Consider the following 14,387-nt stretch of genomic DNA (forward strand, 5'->3'; position numbering starts at 1 on the left):
AAAGCGTAGTTATAAGCCTTAGTTTTGTCTATAATTATATAATTTTTAACATATCAAGTTGTTATTTGTAGCAAAAAAAGTTTTAAACAATCTTTCTCCAAAATTTTGGTAAATTTTCAAAACTTCGTACGTTTTATGTGAAGTGTTTTGGGAAAATGAGTAACTCACTATGAAGCAGCAAATCATCCATACTTTCAAACGTGCAATAGTTTTTCTTGCCCTTTTTTGCCCCTAGAAGAGAAAATTCCATTTTCATTATTCATTATAATTTATCGATTTCCTCATTCAAATCTATATAATTTGTCATAATTCGTTTGAAACTTTAGTGGAATTTCTAAAAGGAAGTTAAATTTGTACCTCTAGTTCAGGTTTATGCACAAATTTCTGCATTACAACAAAAAAATTGTAGTAATAGCCTTTTTATACGATTAGATGAAAAAACTTAATGTGGACCAATTTCACTAGAAAATCGAATTTTCAATTCAACTGTTATTTCCAACGCGATGATATCAGGTATCCAATATAATCAATAGAATACCTTTATCAAGCAATTTGAGACGTATTAGAGGTTTTGTCCGACCTTTGTATGAAGGACCGCCACTGTGAACCGTCTCAGCATTGAACATTCGAGAAAAAAACTTCTCAAAATTTCAACTCGATTGATTACTTCACCAGCTGGCGCATTCAGTTCAATTAACCCCAGAATGGCAAATTTACTAGTCGATACCCTAATGAACATGATTACAGAGGGTTGTATCTGGATTTAAGCTCGTTTGAAGTTGTTGAAAGTTAGGCTTAGATCAGCACTCCAGTACAATCACAAGTATACATGCGCCTTGTGTAGCAGCTCGCCCACCGTCATAGGTGGCTATGATGCGCTTAGTGGCTATGATCTGGGAGGGAGAAACCGATACGAAATTTATGTATGTCAACAAGGTGAGCCGAGATTCTGCTTTCACGAACTGTCACTGTGAGCCCAGATCTGAAACAATGGACAAACATGATAAAAGCGCGTAATCGATTAAAACACATTTTTGCATTTTATCAAAAGTGACAAAAAATCGATTGAAAAGCTATTCATGCTTATTCAAAAGTAATGTCACAATAGTACCTTTTATTCTGATTGAATATATCATTTTACTTTTTTCAATAAAAACGGAAATGAAATGCATAGAAAACTTTGGCCCTTTTTCCATGTTTGTCCAGAACGATCGAATGAACACAACAAAAGAAAACTACCGATTTACATCAAGTCAGCCTTGATTGTCGTTGGCAAGCTAGAGTTTTCTTGCAGTTCGAAATAACTTTGTTTCATATTTCGTGTGTAGTATCGGTGCCTCCCTCCCAGGCTATGTTGAAGAAATACAAAGCAGTATTGCCTGAGCTTTACAAATCTAGTTCAGATAGCTAAAACATCAACTTTATCAATTTTAATCATCATACAACTTTCTACTATATTCTTCGCTATGACATCATGTAGTGTTTTTGACATTCTGGGTTCAAGTGAACAAGATCATCCATTTTCCTGAACCAAACAGTGGAAGATGTGCTGTTCCCATATGTTTGAGCTGGAATCCCATATTAACTTTAATTCGAAAGCGCCAGCTCATGAATCCACCAAATGAGCTGAAATTTTCAGGAAGTTTTTCTCTAACCCTAAAGAATAATGCTGGGGAGTGCCCCGTGGAATTGTAAAACTTTATTTTTCTTCCATAATGAGCTGGGCCAGTCTAATCCTTGGCATGTTCTAAATAATATTGGCGGGTAATGTAATTACGTGCCAAGCTAGCGAATTTTGCTGAATCAGACGAGAATAGGGTAACCAATATATTTTGGACCCCTATATATTTTGAACCCCCTGGACCATTTTCCTGCAAATTTCCCAGTTTAAATCGAGACCAACTCAATTTGCATGCCATTTGGAAAGATAGGACTATTCCGCAATTGCATCAACCGTTTGTACATAGAAAATGTGTTTATTTTATCTGAAATTAATTAATTTAATTGGTACATTCATGCAACCGTTACAACATGTTACACACAGAAATTGAAGCCGTCAGAAATTTTTCAAATGTAAACAAAAACTTTTTTCAAATTTCTGAACTAAAAGCGTAGAATTTCTTCGGTTTTCCATTGTCATCGAATGATTAGACTATAGGCAAGCATATTATACAAAAAGTGTTGTGGACTTTGTCGCCAAACGATAAAAAATGCCGAGGGTCCAAAATATATACTTTGATGGTCCAAAATGTATTGGTGTGTCCAAAATAATGAAAAACCGTGCTTCACAATTTAATTATTTTCGACGTTTTTTGGATCCTACATGACCGTATGGGCATTTTTATCTCGTAGATGAAGTTTTTCTCTACATTTTGGCATGTTCTTTGACTTGGTTACGCTTTGCAATTAATTCATTGGGGCAAACAGCTAAAATCACTTCCTTAGGGGGTCCAAAATACGACCGTTACCCTACAACCCAACAACGAAAAATCTCAGGTCCATTTCATATTTTTTAAATTGCGATCAATCAAACGAAAGTTCACTGCGCAGCGAGCAACGCCGCACTGTAAACGTTAGTCAAGTCATCATGTTTAGCAATCAACAGATAAGTTGCATGCACGTTTGCATGACGCTTCATCCAATCTACATCGCAGCTAATCCGCGCTCTTCCGCAGTGTGACGTGTAACTGCGCGACCAACTGTAGAGTAAAGTGGGGCAAAAGTTCGAGTGGGGTAAGAGTTTCTTTTTAAGATTTCTAGCTCAAATCAAATCAAAACTTAGAAATGTCATGGTGGTTCGAACGCTATTCAAGTAAGAGACTTTCACTCCAAATATCATAAAAATCGATTGAGATTTGGAAAAGTTATGGCAATTTGTTGTTTTTCGACGTAAATATTGTAATATTTGGTCAAATTTTCGATTCATGGAACCAAATAAAGATAAAATATATTTCAATATTTTATGTAAGGGCGTTTCTAGGCCTATCATAAGGATGCTTTGACGTGTATTAGTTTTTCCATAAATAGTTGGAATCAATTTTTGGCCCATAGCGGGGCAAAAGTTCGAATCTGCGGGGCAAAAGTTCGACCCATGTATAAACCCACGGAAAATTTTTCAAATTTCCTGAAATCTACATATTATCTTCAAATTTAGCGAAATTAGCCTGATCGTGCGAAAAATGTCACAAAAATTTTACATTTTCACTAAGTTTTGCGAAAAACTGCTATTTTTTGGGTGTATTACAATTAACCCTGTTTTGGGCATTTTTTGATGAAAATTTAGTGTGTATTTTTCGGCAAACATAAGTTTACGGCTGGTATGAAGTATGCCTGGCATAAAAGTATTGATATTTTGTGTTTTAGCCAACGAACTTTTGCCCCACACTAGATTCGAACTTTTGCCCCACCGGTGGGGCAAAAGTTCGTTTAAGACAATCAATTTTGAAACTGTTATAACTAATAATGGGTAAATATTTTGACACAAGTTTGTTCAGCAAAGTTATAGCCAATATGTTGAAGGTTCGCTGTATGGTATTTGTTTTGTTTCATCTGCTATTATTTTCCTGAAAATTTTGATTATACCACTAAGGTCGAACTTTTGCCCCACCTTACTCTAAACATTGCACTGCCTATAAACAAAGCAACACGCGACCAGACAACCCGATCGTTTCAATTTATTGTCGCGCTCATCAGATGCACACAAACGCACATGGCGTCTGGCTGAGCGACGCCTTTCGCTGACAAGTTGGTTCATTAGTGGGTAAAATATTATCATGCCTTAGGAAAAGGATAGCCATCAGTTATCCCAGAAACAGTCAATAAAAAAAATCAAAACGAACGACAAAAAGTAAAAACAATATTTGCATCGGCCAACTGTGAAGGATACAAACTCTAGTAGAATTAAATGGTTACGATATCATACATTTTCAAAAAAAAAAATGTTTTTGATAAAACAAAAAGTGTCCCCAATCTTTAAACGCTTGATAATTTGGCTGCCTTTCATTAGCTGCTGCGCGTCGCACACGCATCTCCGCCACCGAGCGAGCGCGACAGCGCAATAAACGGAACGAAACGGCGGACGACGGTGTGCGACCTTGAATCGCAGCAGCGTCATTCGCGGTCGGCCATCGTCCGCCCCGCCGTTTGATGATGTTGGTGTTGTGCTTTTGATGGCCATTTCTCGAAAACTTATTCAAACAGACTCAAGTCAAAAAAGTATACAAATTTATTTTATCGATTCTACGTGTTTCGCAGACGAAATTCTACACATTTTGCTCTAAACCAACTCACTTTTTCACTTTTAGAACGTTTACTTTCCGGAATTACAAAACGACGAAAGTAAGATTTTCAACTTTCGCTACCTAACCACTACTTTCGCCGCTCCGCTGTATGGAGAGACAAAGTGACTTAACCACGAATCAAAACAAAACACTACTTGAGCCGATTTTACACTGGTACAAAAACGTCGAAAGTAACTGAATAAATCGGCTTATCATTTTGTAATAATTTTTTTGTGGGAAATAACAGGAACTCCCTAGTTTTTGAATGCGAGCTTATTGTATGCAAAATTTAAGCAATGTACACGGCGAAAAAATGTGAAAAAGGTGATTCATTTTAAAACAGTTTTAGAAAACAGGTTGTGATTCTTCTGAATTAATTTTCTCAAAACTGTATGGAAGTTACTTACGTCGATTTGAAAAAGTAATCGAGATTTGGAGGCTTGTTTCCAACAGTGCCGCAACGCAGAGCAGAAGGAACTGTTTTGAACAACAATGACGGGATTTCTATCAGTTTACCTTTGTGTCAATCGTTTGATCGACTTTGGATTTTCCATTTCAGCATTCAGGTTTGGCTTGGATTGATTACGCATCTAGCTAGGCCGTGAATTAGACAGCTTGGAGAAATGTAGGTACCTATATACAAGATATGTATGAGTCAACCGTTGTTACTAGAGACCGAGCATACCTTTGCATTTCCATGGTTGTCAGGAAGGTTTCTGGGTTGATCGATGTTGAGTAAAGGTGACTAATCGAGTAACGAAATGCAGTTTAATTTTAAAATGTCCATATCGATACTAATCTTCCATTATACACCTACTTGTTCCATATTCTACATTCATGATAGCTATTCGTTTTTTTCAACAACTATTTTATAAAACCAGTTTTTGTACATACAGGTCGGACTCGATTATCCGGAGACTCGATTATCCGGGGACTCGATTATCCGGGATTCGATTATTCGGAATTTTAGACTCGATTATCCGGAATTTGATTTTTGATGTTTTTGTTTTTCAATTTTTAAGCATAAATCTGAGATAAATTAGTATTGCAATATACAACATCAATGGTTTTGCAGTTTTGAACGTATTTAAGAACAGGGGGGTTTGAAATAGTGGTTTTTGTGTATGCTGGTCAAAAAAAAATTTTTTTTTTCTTCTTGTAAAGACCCCTGCTGTTCCAAGAAATAATTTCTTGCTACGCCACCGCATCATGTAAAAAAAAACAACAAAGAAAGATAATATTTATGTTCTTTTATCGACGATTTCAATTTTTTTCTTAGAGATTCGATTATCCGGAGGATTCGATTATCCGGAGTAAAAAATAATCGATACTCCGCATAATCGAGTCCGACCTGTATAACGCTATTTTATGCACCACTAGTGGTTCCGGCAAACTTCGCCTTGCCATCAAGTAGGCCGTTCAAAATGATAGTACCGTCTCATTCAAAATGATAGTACCGTTCGCTCCCGTTTTTACGACTTCCCCGGTGAATATTCTAAACTATATCTATACACACAAATACGTCGGAAGTGAAGTGAACATTTTAATGAAAGAATTTTCAAAATTTGATAGCCTGTTCTCAAGCCATATCGTGACATACAAACACAATTCTATTTTTTTTTTGTTTAGGGGGATTAGGGGCATAATGAACATACGGGGCGAAATGGACACCCCCTCAATATCTGAAAATATGCATACTTCATCAAAAGTTCATACCCTGCATGCAATCTGTAATGCATTTGAAATGTTTGACGGTGTAAAAGTTTATTTTTTGCTTCAATTGCCCTTCAAAATTTTAATTAAAGTTTTGCTCAGTTTAAAATTGGCCAATAAGCAAGGCCGTGGAAGAATCTAATTTTTGAGCAAAGTAACGAGCCCAGAAATGTTCTTTTTAGCTGTTTTGATTGAGGGAGAGCCCTTTTACATATCTGAACGATTGACAGTCATTAAATATATTGGAATCACTAAATTTCATGCGAGCGTTCATTTCGACCCGATACCTTTTTACCACCCTTGTTTTAGACCCAAATTTATATCTCGCTATTCTGACATATGATTTGATTTTCATCATCATGAATAAATGTTGCACGTCGTACTTAGCTTAGCTTAGCTTAGACTGACTACACATATCAATGGTTGCTATTCCGTGATTGACCGAAGTCAGTGAAAATGCACAAAGAATCAACTAGAAGTTCGGCTGGAATTGGCCATAATCTTCTTCAGTGTGCATAATTCAGTGCCTCTATTTATACAGGGTCAATAACGGCGCCGGCCACGTCCTTGCAGTCAGGTGGGATTGGGGGAAGGAATGTTAGTATGTAACCTTTGCTATTTGGAGACCGTGTTTGCCTCTGCATCTCCACAAAGGTTACTGGGAGGGATGTTTGTTAATGGGAAGGATCGTTGGGTCACAGGATTCACTTTGATAAGCGATTAGACCATAATAAATAATTTTTTGTGAGATATAAACATGCTTATATGTAAATATAATATTTTCATTTGATATGAACAATATCTATGTAGAGAAAAATTATGCCGACACTTGAGGTGACGAACCTTTCAAAGTTTGTTGAATAAAGTGAACCTTTCGGAAGTCTACACTTGAAGTGTCGAGCCATTCAAAGTTTTATTTTTGATTACAAAAATAAAGGTAAAAAGAAGAAGGTGTATTGAATAAAAAAAATTTAGACATAAATAATTTATGAATCAGAGTTTATGTCGACACTCACAGTGACGAACCATTCATATTTTTTTGAAACATCATATTTACATCTCACCGTTGTAACGATTAACGGTTCAGTCATACATATTTTATAGAATAGGAACAGTAGCATGAAATGAGCTCACCAATTGATCCGTCATCATTGAGCAGCAACAATCCACTTTCAGCTTCAGTCGTTTGCTCGGCTATATAAAAGCACTCAGAGAAAATAGGCGCGCGACCCGTGATGGAAAACAACTGACGACTACTCGGGCTTTCTTGAAGCACTGCCCAGGATCAAGCGTCAATGTTGGAAGATCATAAAGAACTAATCGAAAGCGGCACTTTTTCGCTTTACTCGATCGACGCGCGACATGTTTGATCCTACCCTCATCGCCGGCCCGCGCAGGGGCAAGCGTCAAGGTCGGAAGATCAAAAACAACTCTGAATAAATGTTGCACGTCGTACTGACATCAAACTTGAAAACTAGATGGTGGTAAAATAAAAACATTGCCATTATATGGTCTTAAAACGAACATTTGCTTAACGTGTCCATTATGCCTCTAATTCCCCTACCATATGAATTTATTGTATTTGACACAATCACTCAAGACTCAGTAATGTTATGAAATATTCATGAAGTACACGCTTTATGGGTGTTTTTGTATGTTTTGCGCTTGTCTTCCTCTAACGGTACTGGCATTGGATGTTTTCCAGTATTTGCTAAACAAATCACTCGTTTTGCGTAAATGCGAAGGATTCGTAAAAGATGTTCAATGTTCGTTCTCAATACAAAATAAACGAACTTCGACTACAAAATGGTTTATAACAATGGTTTATTCTTCCCAAGAACCCACGACCCGCAGCATGGTCATGCCGAATAGTTGCACGTTTACCGCTATGGCTCATTGAGTCCCTTGAAAACCCTGCTCACCGTAAAATCCGGTTAAAATACTCAAAAACTTATGGAATTTTGGTTGAATCCTAGGCACAATTCTTACAGAAACCTTTTGCAGTATTATTGCAAAATAATATGTTGAACATGATTATCATAGAACTTCAAGCTAGATTACAATACAAGATGTGACTCTAACTACTATTAGTATGCGGATGTCTTACAAAGAACATGTCAATTTTTGGATCGTTAATATCATTTCCACAAAGTCCAGGACAGGTTCTTCAAAAGAATTGTAGACTAGATTTGAATGTAATCCTTTATAGGGTAATTCGCTAATTGCTGAACACTTCCCAATTTGTCGTGACCAGAGCAACGTTCTTAAGGATCTCTCCTTTTGACGGTCGCAGTGTGGAAAACTCTCAAAGCCTCACTGCGCGTCAGTTTTGAATGCGTGTTTTTGAAGCGGCAGTAAGATCATGTGAAACGGTCAACATTTAGCGACAGTCATTTAACATAAGTTTTAGCTAGGTTAGGGATGCCTAATGAATTTTTTTCGAAAATTATTTGAATATTCTCTTAAAAATCAAGTAAGAATGGAACCCTTTCGTCCTAACTGATCAACATTTGGCGATTTACCCTAATTTGTACATAATCATTAGAATATTATCCCAGAAACCAGCAAGATACTCCGCAGCAATTGTCTTTTTTAAATTTTCCAAAAGATATTTGTCCTGTACTGATTGACATTTGTCGAAATAAACTTGACAAAAAAGTCAACTTGAAAACAAAATTGACCTGCTAAGTAGTCCGTCATTCGTTTTGGCAACAATGATGACTTTTCAGCTTGCATTTCAAACTGATAAAACTCAGTCTTGATAGTTTATATTGACTTGAAAAAGTATCACTGTACGCACTTGCATGCATAAAGTATGCTGATACTTTTTCCGCTGTGTCAGTGCAAAACCAACTGATATTTTTTTTGATTCGAAATCGTGGGATGAATTATCAACAATCATCAACGACGCGTACAAATTTCAATGACGGCCTACTTCGCCTTAAAGCTTTTTTCTACATCATGCTTCATATGCGACCTTGTAAGTTTTGCTCTGCTCCATCATTTCTACTATTTGATGCGTGTCCTACTACATTTCGTAGCCATATTGGAAAAAAATTGTCCTATTTCCAACATTCAACTACGTTTGTGATTTCCAACGGAGAATAGTGTTATAGTTATATATATTCTATAACTTGTTTTCAACGAACTGATTGCTTTGCTCTTCTTCTTTACATTACGTCCCTTTTGGAACCTGCCTCTCAGCGTAGTGTTCTAAGAGCACTTCCAGTTATTTTAACTGCTTTGTTTGCCAAAGTTTTAAATTCTACATTCGTAAATCGTACTGCGATGATACTCTAAAATTTTCATTGCGAAAAAATCCTAGATCGATCGGGAATCAAACACAAACACTTCATCGCTTTGTAGCCGCGACTAAGGGAAGCCCTAATAAATTGCTTGATTAGGCCCATATAGGCACATGGAGTTTTTCATGTAATGTGTTGATGATTTTTTAAACGTTTTGAGTTATGTGGCTGATGAGAATTGTAATTTTTGAGTTTTTCTTCATTTCTTCCACACGTTTCACTTTATTTATTGCGAATGATTTTTTTTTTTTGTGAATTTATAATACTTAGAAATACATGTACGAAAACATTCCCGGTCGTTTTTAGGATGTTTCACTCCACCAATAGACCGATTGAATGAATATCATAATCCACTTTTCGTATCTTACCACTAGCGGATATAAAACCTAATCCAAAGTGAACTTCCACTATCAAACACGCCCCTACGGGAAGGATCCGAAAGCCAGTCAATGTCGTTCACGGTAGCAATCACTGAATCGCTAAGTTGCTACCGAGTTCTTTGTAACCGAAACCTCATCGGACACAAAGCGCCAATGAAGCAAATGGGATTGACCGCCACTCAATGCCACACGCCAACCGCGGGCAAATTGTGCAACCACGCAGTGGCTCATCTGCTCTCGATCTCGTCTCGCTCCCCTCTCACAGCACAAGAGCTTTCAAATGGGCAGTACAGTCGTTCAACAATTGTGGATAAGTCACAGATATGGATCAGTATAGATAGACTAAGTATAGATTTAGATATCAAGTACTAAGTGCTCATCAGATATCATTCTAGATTTTCAAGTACGCCAAACTCATTCTACCAGAATGAACTTATATTTATACAGCTTCACAATAATGGTTGACATTTGTGAATCGGGTTTTATGCATCCAACAGATCTGAAGGCTACTCTACTGGTCTTGCTCTTCTAGACATAGAAAAAGCATTCGACAGTGTTTGACATGAAGGCTTGATTGTAAAATTAAAAAAAAAATAATTTTCCAACATACATCGTTAGAATAATCCAAAGTTATCTGTCAAATCGTACTCTTCGGGTTAATTATCAGAACTCCAAGTCTGAAAGACTTCCTGTAAGAGTTGGGGATTCTCAAGGCAGCATTTTGGGGCCAATATTATATAATATTTTCACATCTGACTTACCTAAGTTATCTCAGGGGTGTCAAAAATCTTTATGTGCACCAAAGGACGAAGCCTGCGTGTCATCTGAAGTAGATTGCAAAAAAATTGGATATTTTTTCTTCTAACTTGCAAAAATGGAAGATTTCTCCCAATGCTTCCAAAACTCAACTAATAATAGTCCAACATAAATCGAAAGCTCTTTATTTGAAACCTTCAAGTAGACATGTTGTTACGATAAGAAGGGTTCCAATAAATTGGTCAGATGAAGGTAAATATCTAGAACTCATGCTAGATAAAAATTTAACTTTCAAAAATCACATTGAGGGCATTCAGGTCAAATGTAATAAATATGTAAAATATCTGTATCCACTTATTAACAGAAAACCGAAACTTTGTCTTAAGAACAAGCTTTTGATCTTCAAACAAATTTGCAGTCCAGCCATGTTGTATGCTTTTTTTTGGTCAGTAAGAGGAGTGTTGGGACTTTTGATCTACCCTAAGCTTCCTTTTAATCTTTACATAAACCCAACATTTGTTTTTATAAGCCTTTATTACATTCATTACACAGACGTTCCTAAGCAATGTTGCTCAAATGGTCACTGTGTACCCTAGTAGCAATCAACCCTGGCCGTTGTTTTGCAGTCTAGTATTCCAGACTGATATAAAACTATGATGAGACTTGAAATGTTACTAAAGTGGTGGTTGAAGAGAAGAACGAAATAGTTTCATTGAAAGGTCCTCATTCCCCATCTCATTTCATAAGTCACAGTCACATAATTACCACTTTTTTGCCGTCGTTACCTTTGTTTTCAACACTATCGCTAATACAGTAATGTCCCGATTTTGTCAGCCCATGCTGCATTTAGGGTTGACAATATCGGTAAAGAGCTAAAATCGGGAAAAAATGTTCAACGTGTTTCAAGTTGTTATTATAACTAAAGGACTTAATTTTATGATTTTGTTAATATGAACACTGTTTTTTTACTTCCATTTTCTATGTATCGTAATTCAGGGTAACATTGATCAGTTTGTTGGATAATTATTGAAAATTTTATTTGAATATGCAGTTTTATTTAATTTTGTATTGTTTGTATTGTTTTATCAGGCATCTATATACTGTATTTATGTATGCTTAAAAAATGATTTATGCGAATTCTTGATCAGGCTGATATGCGGTAACATTGATCACCCACGTAAATAAGGCTGATACAAATATTAATTTTCTTTTATGTCACCCCCCCCCCCCCCCCCTTCAAAAATCCGAAAATTTTGAAGGGGAGAAAAAAAAGATTCATCACTTTTTTGACATCAGTTAGGTTTTTTTTTAATTTTTAGAGTTAAAACCAGGTAAAATAATGATCCAGATGACGATTGGAAAAAGTTTAACAACTATCTTTAAGAATAAAAATTCGAAAAATAACTTTTTTTTTATTTTAAATTTTTTGTTCCTTATTCATTTTTAGCCCCCCCCCCCCCTCGTACCTTCCAAGTGGTCTCGGACATAAAAGAAAATTAATATTTGTATCAGCCTAATGATCGATATGATTCAAAATATTGTTAATTCCTAGAATCGTGGCCTCTGAAGCCAAAAATGAAGGCTAAAACAATATTTTCTTGCTTATATGGTTTGCAGAATTCAAGTGAGTTGTATTTTTTTAGGCTGTTACACATGATTGATTGGTAGAAACCATTGTTTCGAAAAGTCGAAAAATTTACCCATGAGCAAAACTTATAATTTAGAAAAACCTTTTTTTTATTAGCTTATGTGTAAGGGAGTCAGAAGCACCATTCATGCAGTTTTGAACAATTTCATTGTACTCTCCAAAACAAAATTACACCAAATCAGGCTTTTCTAGACCAATTTTTAAACATTCTAGTAACAATTAATAGTGTGTTGTTTTCTTTTAAATTACCGAGAAACAGAGATTTTTAGTATTGTCAAACTTTTTTATGTGTCATATATTTTTGCAAAAGTGGAGAAAGAATCATCTTAAAAGAAATTTTTAAGAATGTATTAACATTACACATATTATTTGTAGTTCCAGAAGAGCTTGATTTTGTGTGAATCGTACTCAATTTTGTATTGTTTAAGCGTATAATGTGTTCCGGGAATTCAAATGTTTTTCGACGATTTTGTGTTGCTAAGTCTCGAATGTTGGATTAAACATAACGAACATAAGGTCAAATTGTCGTCGGATTATGTAATTGTACATCATGAGCCGAATAACTTCGTAATGGCACCGTCCCGTGACAGCTGTCACGATAAAGGAAATCTCAAGGTCATAACTGACTTTATGCAGCCAATAAATTTTTGCAAAACACTTTTCAGACGTTTTCCGTAAAGGGTTTGTTGATATACACCGAATCAATAACGCTCTGGCTGACGTTCCTCTAAATGCTCTCAATATGGAATATTTCCAGTTTTCTGAAAATGAAGTCCTGAACGCGCTGAATAAACTAAAGTCATCTTCTACAGCGGGTCTTGATGGTATTCCTTCAATCGTATTAAAAAAATGTGCCTCATCGTTGTGCGCTGCTCTCACCATTATCTGCAACAGATCAATTGCTGAATCAATAATGTTTCCGGTATACAAAAAGGGAGACAAGAGAGACGTAAAAAATTACAGGGGAATAACTTCATTATGCGCTGGATCCAAGCTGCTTGAAATCCTAGTCAGCGATGTTTTGTTATCAGCTTCTAAGTCGTACATTTCTCCTGACCAGCACGGATTTTTTCCGGGACGCTCCAGTGAAACAAATCTGGTACAATTTACGTCGTTTTGCCTGAGAAACATCGAAGAAGGAAATCAAGTCGACGCAGTCTACACGGACCTGAAATCAGCTTTCGATCTGGTCGACCATTTGATTCTAATAGCTAAAATGGAAAGATTGGGAGCACCTTCGTTCTTCACTCGTTGGCTTGAATCGTACTTGAGGAATCGGCGATTGTCTGTTAAAATACGTGCGGTACAATCTTACTATTTTACTAACAACTCTGGCGTACCCCAGGGCAGTAATTTAGGTCCGTTACTGTTCTCGATATTCATCAATGATGTATGCTGCTAGTTACCTGCTGGATTTCGTTTAGTGTATGCGGATGATCTAAAGATCTATCTAGTTGTAAAGAATCACGAGGATTGCATCGAGCTGCAGAGGTTGGTTGATCTCTTTGAAGACTGGTGTATCAGAAATCATCTGGTTATAAGTGCCCAAAAATGTACAGTGATATCATTCAACCGGAAAAAATGTCCAATAACATGGGATTATCAAATCTGTGGTACTCTGCTGTCGCGTGTCACCGTCGTAGAGACCTTGGAGTCCTTCTGGACACAAATCTGTCTTTTCGTAACCATTTTTCTAATATAATTGCAAGAGCAAATAGAAACTTAGGTTTCATCATGCGATCAACCGGAAATTTCTCTGATCCTTTCACTTTAAGATCACTATATTATTCGCTAGTTCGCTCCACACTGGAATATGCATGCGTTGTTTGGAGTCCTTACACAAATGTATGAATATTGAGAATAGAAGCAATTCAGGCCAAATTCACCAGATATGCTTTGAGACTGCTCCCCTGGAACGATATTGCCAACATGCCAGCATATGAAATACGATGCCGTTTGCTTGGTATGGAATCGCTTCGCAATCGACGGAATTCTTTGAGAGCATTATTCGCCGGTAAACTGTTATTAGCGGTTATAGACGCTCCAAATATTCTTGAGCGACTGAACATCAATGCGCCTTCAGTATCCCTGCGTTCCAGAGATCCTCTCAGACCGGATTTTCGTAGAACGGATTACGGAATCAACGAACCCATCACTGCTTTGTGCCGGGAATTCAACAAAGTCTATCATCTATTCGATTATTCCATCTCAGCTTCAGTATTCAAAAGCAGACTAAGACGTTTCTCTCTACATCCGGAATCTGAGTGAGCAAAAGTGTGTCGCAATTAGGTGAGTCCCAGTCCAA

At 36.7% G+C, this 14,387-nt stretch overlaps 1 protein-coding gene across 3 annotated transcripts in view; it reads right to left on the reverse strand.

The window, feature by feature from the left end:
• LOC5571286 (tafazzin homolog) overlaps positions 1-14,387 on the reverse strand; it is a 44,319-nt gene that overhangs the window by 13,998 nt on the left and 15,934 nt on the right. The gene's annotated exons all lie outside the window — the stretch shown is intronic.

Source organism: Aedes aegypti, chromosome 2 (genome assembly GCF_002204515.2).
Source record: "Aedes aegypti strain LVP_AGWG chromosome 2, AaegL5.0 Primary Assembly, whole genome shotgun sequence".
NCBI classification, from domain to species: domain Eukaryota; kingdom Metazoa; phylum Arthropoda; class Insecta; order Diptera; family Culicidae; genus Aedes; species Aedes aegypti.